Source organism: Salvelinus sp. IW2-2015, linkage group LG32 (genome assembly GCF_002910315.2).
Source record: "Salvelinus sp. IW2-2015 linkage group LG32, ASM291031v2, whole genome shotgun sequence".
NCBI classification, from domain to species: domain Eukaryota; kingdom Metazoa; phylum Chordata; class Actinopteri; order Salmoniformes; family Salmonidae; genus Salvelinus; species Salvelinus sp. IW2-2015.
In genome coordinates this window covers 35,050,417-35,060,124 of record NC_036871.1, presented here as the reverse complement: position 1 = coordinate 35,060,124, position 9,708 = coordinate 35,050,417, and the positions used below count along the sequence as shown (strand labels likewise).

General features: G+C 42.2%; 1 pseudogene; it reads right to left on the bottom strand.

Annotated features, from left to right (window-relative positions):
* Positions 1 to 8,315, bottom strand: part of LOC111956441 (protein unc-13 homolog A-like) — an 80,409-nt pseudogene extending 72,094 nt beyond the window's left edge.
* Positions 8,316 to 9,708: the final 1,393 nt, after the last annotated feature.

Below are 9,708 nucleotides of genomic sequence, written 5' to 3'. Positions count from 1 at the left end.
ATTGACATTAATTTGAGTTCAATTGGGAGGGAATGTTACTGTGATGGATTCCTCAAGACCTACCTTTCAAACTCAGTGCGTTCTTTGACCTTACATCATGGGAAAATCAAAAAAAAATCAGCCAAACCTCCAAAAAAAAATATTGTAGACCTCCCACAGTCTGTCCTCCTTGGGAGCAATTCCAAACGCTGAAGATCACGTTCTCCATCTGTACAACAACAGTACGCCAAGTAATACACACACCTTGGACCAGGCGCAGCCGTCACACCGCTCAGAATGATACGTGTTTCTGTCTCCTAGAGATGAACTGCTTTGTTGCGAAAGTGCAACATCAAATTCCCAGAAACAGCCAAAGACCTTGTGAAGCTGCTGGAGGGAAACAGTACAAAAGTTATCAAAATCCCACAGTAAAATGAAGTCCTATTATCGAGGCATAACCTGAAACGCCGCTTCAGCAGCGAAAGACAAGCCACTGGTCTCAACCAACCAACTCCATCTTAAGAAAAGCCGAGACTACGGTTATATGGCAACGACGCACAAGTGGGGGTAAACACGACCCAAAGATCGGTTCTCTTTTGAGAAATGTTCCCTCTGGTCTGATGAAACAAAATAACGTAAAGCGGAACCAGGCGTGTAGGGCCATAGATGTACCTAGCGTGAATCAGTATGCTGTTGTGGAGAAATAAAGTGTAAGCCTAGTATGCAAGCGAAGAACACCATCCCAACCGTTAAAAAGCACTGAGGTCGGCCTAGCATCATGTTCTGTGGGGTCTTTCTGCAGGAGTCGGCTGTGCCACTTCACAAAATAGATGCAAATCATCGAGCAGGAAACTTATGTGGAATTATTGAAGCCAACATCTCAAGACAATCCGTCTCTGAGCGAAGATAAAGCTATGAGTACCTGCAAGGTGCTTCCACATCCAGCCAGGACAATGACACCCAAGCATACTTCCAAAAGTCTGTGCAAACATGCGCTTCATCCTATAAGAAATTTGTCTGTGTACCGAGCACCCCGCAAAGAGCATCTTAGCGAAGACATAGGAGCCTACACACCATCTCCCTCCCAGCGGTTAACACCAGCTCTGTCAGGAGGAATGGGCCAAATTCACGGTACCCAAACCACATGATTATGTAGGGAGCGTATTGGAAGCTGACTCTGCTACAATCGTTTGAACCAAGTAATTAGCCTATCAGAAGCTTCTAAAGCCATGACATAATTTTATGGAATTTTCCAAGATGTTTAAAGGCACAGTCAATTTAGTGCATGTAAACTTCTGACCCACTGGAATTGTGATACCGTGAATTATAAGTGAAATCTGTCTGTAAACAATTGTTGGAAAAATTACTTGTGTCATGCACAAAGTAGATGTCCTAACCGACTTGCCAAAACTATAGTTTGTTAAGAAGAAATTTGTGGAGTTGTTGAAAAAGAGTTTAATGACTCCAACCTAAGTGTATGTAAACTTCTGACTTCAACTGTATATGTGTTTGACAACAGCTTACATCCTGGTCTCTCATGGCATTGAGTTGCTCCAGTTTTTTGGCCCAATAGCGTGCCTCTTCCTCAGGGATATCTGAAAACAAGAGCCCAACAAAAAATCACAGCTGACCCGCACACACACATGTAGGTATATACCCTCGCACATGCACACACCACAGCAATTAACATTAAGCTTTCCAACAGGCGTTTTACTTGGATAACTTACATAATTGATAACGGCCGAGATGCCGGTGTTTGGAGGATATATTGGCACGGATGTTGTTAGGCCCGAGACAGCGGTTTAGAGGGCATTATCACTTTTATACAACGGGTTACCAATATATTCAAATAATGTTTGAATATGCGAGACGGACGAGCCCCCGTTCAATGGTTCTAGCAGMGAAGAGGGCGAACAGGAGGATTCCGAGCCATCCACTTCTACCGATGATGACAGCTTTCTGGGTGGACAAGAACATTCGATCGCACCAGGCCTAGCCATACCTCCAAACAATGCCAGCAGGGACCCTACTATTTGGGTCCCGGACTCAGATTCGTCGCTCCACGTCCCCGATGACAGTGGTGCTGCTGCGGCTGCAGGATATCAATCCGAGGGCCTTTTTTCGGCCAAGCACACGCACTCGCTGAACCTGGTTCTCTCTGACGCAGCATTGTGTTGCTTCGAAGCGGCTGAGTTTTTAACACCATCCAAGAGATTTGTATCCGGATCTATACACGGCTGGGACGTGGTGGAAGAGAACGTAAAAGATGGACTCACAGTGAAATCCCTCAGCAGCACGAGATGGGAGAGCCGGGTGGAGGCTATGAAACACGTGCGTTACAAAATCTACCTCCAAGAGGCAGTGCATGTTTTTGCTGCCAGGAAGGCCATGCGAGTCAACTTGTCTTTGAAAAGGTAAGCGTTGATCATAAACTCGCATTAATTCTATCACCGAGTAATTTGTAAGATTACTCAATTATCTATCGCCTGTTTTCTCTGTAATTTTTAAACTTCAATAGAATACATCCTAATCTCTCTCTCGCTTTGATTATTTTATTTCAGGACCCTGGACAGCTACCGAGAGAAAACATCGCTGACTGCAATGCAGCACCACAGCAGAGGAAAGAGGCCACTCTAGGCGGTGACGAAATTAAGAAATGCTGAATCTGATGTTCGACAATCAAATTCGATATGTAAATAAACTAAATTCGTTAAGGCTGGGTCATTGACAGAAAGCTTATTTTAARCTGCTCCAGCGAAACGAGGCCCGCCATGCATTTATGAAAGCACTCCAAAACTCAAATGATCTCACTCTTTTTACAGTTCTACAGGAATATTAAATGATATGTTAAATATATGAAAGAAAAGTGTTATTTTTATTGTAACAATTGTGTGGTCGTGCCATGTGTGATAACAAGTGTCATATTATCAGTAAGAAACAATTGTTCCTACTTTAGGTAGCTGGCTGCATAGTGATTGCAACATTGTAACTCTCCGATGCTGAGGTTAAAGTAAAATTCATTTTTTCCTGGCAAGGGACCTCCTATATCTGCACGCGCGCACGAGCATGTTTTATGGGGCCTTACTCATAGAATTACATGTAGAATTGGAGCCTATTTCTTCCTATTTAAAAACGTGGTAGGCCTACATGTTTGACAAACACAATTATGATATCTATAGATGTCGGTATAGCCAAATCCTACAATACTGTCGCATACACTCCTTAAATACCCCCGTGTCTGGGAAGGGCTTGGTGTGTTTGTGTGTTTGGGCTCGAATTGAATGAGGGTATCCCAAACCCTTTGTTAAAGGAAAGGGCAAAAAGGACACCTATTGTTAGCTTTCTATTTCTATTTTGAAATAAATACACAAAGTATCCGGATTATATGAAGCGTTCTACAACAATGCTTAACTCCGTGATGCCTTATGGTAGAAACAAATTTTAAAATGCACACGAAAGACGTGACTCGGATGCTTATGGGGATATATTGATTCCTCTCTAGGACATTCTGAAGCTAAGCTGTAGCCTATAATTTTCAAGGAGACAAACAAATTGACTTTGCTAATCTGTCCCTATTATTTGAGCTTTTCACTTTCTGAAAAGAGAAGAAGTTTGTTTAAACCCAGGCAGCTTTTAGGGAAGTGCTTCTGTTGTTGGGTTACGCAATGGAGGAATAGCCAGCAGTTGAAGCTTACAGTTTTCTGCTTCGGTAGAGCGTCTGTCTGGGTGGAAAAGTAACTTTTGAAAGTGCCATGCATAGATTCCTAAGGATGTCTAAGATTTTATTATTTGCAAACAGCTGTTGCAAACAAGACAGTGGTTTGACATTGGAGAAATATGGTAAGAATGTCTATTTCTCTGTCCATTCTTCCCTGAAACTTCTATTTCATTATCCACCTTTCTTTTGAGACTTTTTCAGCCAAACATTTTCTTTTGATTGCAATATGTTTTTCCCCAAATAATGCACACAGAAATATAAAAAACGAATTTAATAGAGACATTGGTGATTTTATCAATGTAATCAGATTTAAAATATTAGGCTATGTAATTGACATTGAACTGATTATATAGCCTACTAACCAGATGTGTTCAAAAAAAGTGTTTATTTTGTAGCATAGGCATGTGGATTGGGCTGCTATTATGTTCTGTTTCTCCAATTTTTAGGCCAAAACTATTGCCGATCCCCGCTGTACATAGTTTAGCGGGGATAAGAGGGCGGACGTTTTTTGTCTTGCCTAGGGAAGCAGAACGTCCAGGGCCGGCCCTGCCAGTCATTCAGTCTTTTCGTTCTGCATCTATGGGCGCGACCCAATCATTCGTTCTAAATGTTCCATGGACATACTGGCTGGCAACGTTCTTATCCCTTGCTTGCTAGCTAGCCAACTACGGCTAACCAACTAGCCAACTACGGTATAGTCACGTCCAAAAGTGCAGCCAGAATAACAGCAAAGTAGCTGCATTTGCATTTGTTTAAGCTGTTTTCTAGTGACATTTATTTGGATACATCCATAACAATGAGCTAATAAGGCGTTGTATTCACTAGCAACGAAACGGAAGCAAATGGGCCGAAACCGGGAGGGACTACCAGGTCTTGTCCAATGAGAAACACTTGTTTTCATTTTCCATTGCAAAATGTTTTGTTACGTTGTACACTAATGAATATAAGACCCTGGATAACTCAGCTAAAGATCAGAATGTAGGTTCAGGTGTGATTATGTTCACATTAAGATGCTTCTCTGGCATGACTGTGTATGTGGAGTGTGGACAGTGACACGTACAAATATGATTAGAGACATCTAAACTACTGTTTGCCCCTTTTAGAATCTGAGAGTGGAAGACTTACAGTCTCGTCTCTAACATGTACGCTCGATATTTCCGAATATTCCCAATACAAGTCAGAATGTTGAAGAAACTTCATTTTGACTTACTTGACCTGTTGTCTGCTGATTTTGTCCTCGTGTCGAAAGCAATCTGAGGCAGAATATCCACAGGGAAGTATTATGAGCACCTCTTTCAATACGCTGGTTTGCATATGGTTCTGTCAGTTTGTATTTCCGTTTTGTATTTTCAATACTAACACAATTTGCACGCGACGTAAACATGTAAACATTTGCACAATATGTAGACAATGGCTGACCGTAGCCGAACCACAGACCCAACGTTGCCCACTTTTAATTTTCAGTAAAATACAAGCCCTTCCAGCTGATTGCTAGGAAACGTTCATCGGTTGACAATGTTCAGTTAAATTGTTTACATATTATGCATCACATGCAATGGGTCAGGAGATTGAAAATACAAACTGGAACTCTAAGCCGACAGAGCCGTATACAGACCGGTGCTACAACAAGTCTGGTTAATAATAATATTTTCCTGTGGACATTTTATCTCCACTTCCTACCGTCAAAAGGACCAACAAGACGGACAACCAGTAAAGTGTATTTAAATATAATTTCATTCAACACTCTGGCTTGCAGAGACCCCTGCGTCTTTTTTAGGGCGATTTCTTTCAGACTGAACATCCATGTCTAGCGTATTAGACACATCTACTGTATTTTATCTACTGTATTTTATCTACTGTATTTTATCTACTGTATTTTAAGACGTTTTGGAGGAATAAATTAGGGTCAATGAAGTATAGTCATTATTTCATTCATTAAGTTGTGTTTGTTCATCCATCCGTTAAGAATTGTTTTGTTTATTAGTTTGTTAGTTATTTCATTGGTTCCCTCCCTCACTCACCCAGAGGCAGTTCAAAGCGTGTGTCCAGCAGCACCTGGTGTAAAGTGGGGTCTTTGGTTCCACAGATATCGTTGTCCGCCATGATAACCTGGGAGTCCAGGGTTAGCCACTTCCCCGGACCCTCCTACACAATAGAAATAGAACGCATGAACCTGATACACCATTCATTATCATTGTTAGTTTGTTAGTTAGAACCCCATTGTAATACTGCATACTAAAACATTAGCCTGGTCCCAGATCTGTTCGTGCTGTCTTATCATCTCTTACAGTCATTGTCATGCAACTGACAACCAGTCTGTCACTGGATCTTTCAACAGAGACTCATTCAGTGAGTMATTCTGATTTTACATTCCACTCAGAGCTTCCATGGCTGATATAATTTATTATCACAAGGAGTTGCCTTGCCCCGGCTTAGGAAGTAAGTAGTACTATGCCAGTATGAGTTTTGGGGGTGTAGTGTACCTCGTTTGATTGGCGGATGCTGTGCAGGGGGATCCACACCGTGCCAACCATGGTGTCCCATATTAAGCCTTTATTCCACATCTCCACCGTCAGCCCCAGGTCCAGCCTGTTAATCTCACTAGAGAGACAGAGACAGAGAGAGACAGAGAGAGAGACAGAGAGAGGGAGAAAGAGAGAGACACAGAGAGAGAGTCAGAGACAGAGAGAGAAAGAGAGAAGACAGCACAGATACAATAGGGGAAAGACAGCAGGAGAGAGAATGGGGAAAAGAGATACACAGAGGAGTTTGTGTCAGGAAGACAGGAATAAACTGAGAGGAAGGAGTGAGGAAGGGTTGGAGGGGGGGAGGAGGAGGAACTAGAGTAAACAGAGGCAGACCCAGGGGGAGGAGGAGGAACTAGAGTAAACAGAGGAGACCCAGGGGGAGGAGGAGGAACTAGAGTAAACAGAGGCAGACCCAGGGGGAGGAGGAGGAACTAGAGTAAACAGAGGCAGACCCAGAGTCAGACAAAAGCCCAGGGTGGAACATACAAATGTGCTGTGTGATTGGGATTATTATATTTATATTATTATATTATTTTATTATTATTATATTATCTCTGTCTAACACACACAGACACACACACACACACACAAATTACTTCTGGGTCTGACGGTAACAAATAAAAAATAAGTCTCTATAAGAGAGAGTCTGGGAGGAATCTAACAAACAGCCTTTACAAGACAACAGGGAGTTATTAAACAGAGAGACGGGGGAGAGGTAGAGAGCGAGGGGTAGAGAGCGAGGGGAGAGAGGGGAAGAGAGAGATGGGGGAGTAGGGGGGGGGGGGGGGATGATGGGGATTGGGAGACGGGATGAGAGAGGGGAGAYGCCCACAAGCCTCACAAGACTAGTCTGAAGGTAGCCGGGTACCAGTTTAAAAAACGAATGGAAGTATATATGGAGATAGTTTAGAGCCTAAAATAAGGAGTTAAATACATATAAAAAATAAATAAGGATTTTTTTCCTGATCCTTCTTATATCTCTCAGATATAGGACAGACACTTAGGAACACACTTCCTTTAGTCCCCCAAAAAATCTGTTTATCGATGTATGAAGCTGTAATTCAATGCCTTTCTATGGGCTAATAGCAGTAAGGCCAAATTCAATGTATCATCAACTATACAGTGCAAATCAATCCCAGTGCATTGCCTAAAAAACAGGGAATTTTTACTAGGATTAAATGTCAGGATTAAATGTACTAGGATTAAATGTCATTTAATCCTAGTAAAAATTCCCTGTTTTACGTCAGTTAGGATCACCACTTTATTTTAAGAATGTGAAATGTCAGAATAATACTAGAGAGAATGATTTATCTCAGCTTTCATTTCTTTCATCACATTCCCAGTGTGTCAGAAGTTTACATACACTCAATAAGTATTTGGTAGCAATGCTTTTAAATTGTTTAACTTGGGTCAAACGTTTCAGGTAGCCTTCCACAAGCTTTGCGTGAATGTTTTGGCCCAATTTCTCTCTCTTGACAGTAAGCTGTGTGTAACTGAGTCAGTTTGTAGGCCTCCTTGCTCGCACACACTTTTTCAGTTCTGCCCACAATATTTCTATAGGACTGAGGTCAGGGCTTTGTGATGGCCACTCCAATACCTTGACTTTGTAAGTATGCTTGGGGTCATTGTCCATTTGGAAGACCCATTTACGACCAAGCTTAACTTCCTGACTGATGTCTTGAGATGTTGCTTCAATATATTCACATAATTTTCCTGCCTCATGATGCCATCKATTTTGTGAAGTGCACCAGCCCCTCCTGCAGCAAAGCACCTCCACAACATGATGCTGCCACCACCGTGCTTCACGGTTGGGATGGTGTTCTTTGGCTTGCAAGCATCCCCCTTTTTCCACCAAACATAACGATGGCCATAATGGCCAAGCAGTTCTATTTTTGTTTTATCAGACGAGAGGACATTTCTCCAAAAAGTACGATCTTTGTCCCCATGTACAGTTGCAAACCGTAGTCTGGCTTTTTTTGGCGGTTTTGGAGCAGTGGCTTCTTCCTTGCTGAGCAGCCTTTCARGTTATGTCGATATAGGACTCKTTTTACTGTGGATATAGATACTTTTGTACCTGTTTCCTCCAGCATCTTCCCAAAGTCCTTTGCTGTTGTTCTGGGATTGATTTGCACTTTCGCACCAGTGTACGTTCATCTCTAGGAGACAGAACGCGTCTCCTTCCTGAGCGGTAGGACGGCTGCGTGGTCCCATGGTGTTTATACTTGCATACTGTTGTTTGTACAGATGAACGTGGTACCTTCAGGCGTTTGGAAACTGCTCCCAAGGATGAACCAGACTTGTGRAGGTCTACTAATTTTTTCCTGAGTTCTTGGCTGATTTCTTTTGATTTTTCCATCATGTCAAGCAAAGAGACACTGAGATTGAAGGTAGACCTTGAAATACATCCACAGGTACACCTCCAATTGATGCAAATTATGTCAATTAGCCTATCAGAAGCTTCTAAAGCCATGACATCATTTTCTGGAATTTTCCAAGCTGTTTAAAGGCACAATTGTTGGAAAAATTACTTCTATCATGCACAAAGTAGATGTCCTAACTGACTTGCCAAAACTATAGTTTGTTAACAAGAAATTTGTGGAGATGTTGAAAAACTAGTTTTAATGACTCCAACCTAAGTGTGTGTAAACTTCCGACTTCAACTGTAAATATTTTTGCCGTGACCCACTTTGCTCTTTATTTTCTGCATCTATGTCATATTGCTGAGTCTACCTTTATTTTAAAAAGACGGAGCCAAGATTTCCTGTCTGAGTAGTGACTCTTTTTAAGAAAAGAGCCAATTTGATTAGTGCCTGTAACTGTGGGAGGAGACTGGAARGGGAGGAGACTGGAAGCCATTACAGAGGGCTCTGAGTTTTAGGGAGGAGACTGGAAGCCATTACAGAGGGATCTGAGTTTTAGGGAGGAGACTGGAAGCCATTACAGAGGGATCTGAGTTTTAGGGAGGAGACTGGATTCCATTACAGAGGGATCTGAGTTTAAGGGGGGAGGAGACTGGAAGCCATTACAGAGGTATCTGAGTCATAGCTAAGACATTCTGTGGTTCATCACTGTTACAATGCCAAACGCCTCGCACCATCACACCAGCAGCCCACAGGACACTACTCTGCAGTCAACCAGCCTGCCTACTGCTGCATGTTTCATAACCCACTAGTTTTTATTTTTTTATTTTACCTTTATTTAACTAGGCAAGACAGTTAAGAACAAATTCTGATTTTCAATGACAGCCTAGAACAGTGGGTTAACTGCCTTGTTCAGGGGCAGAATGACACATTTTTACCTTGTCAGCTCTGGGATTTGATCTTGCAACCTTTCRGTTACAAGTCCAACCCTCTAACCACTAGGCTACTTGCCGCACTAGTAAGCATAATACTCACCAGTCAAACTAGTATACACTCCCTGGCTACCACACTACTCACCAGTCAAACTAGTATACACTCCCTGGCTACCACACTACTCACCAGT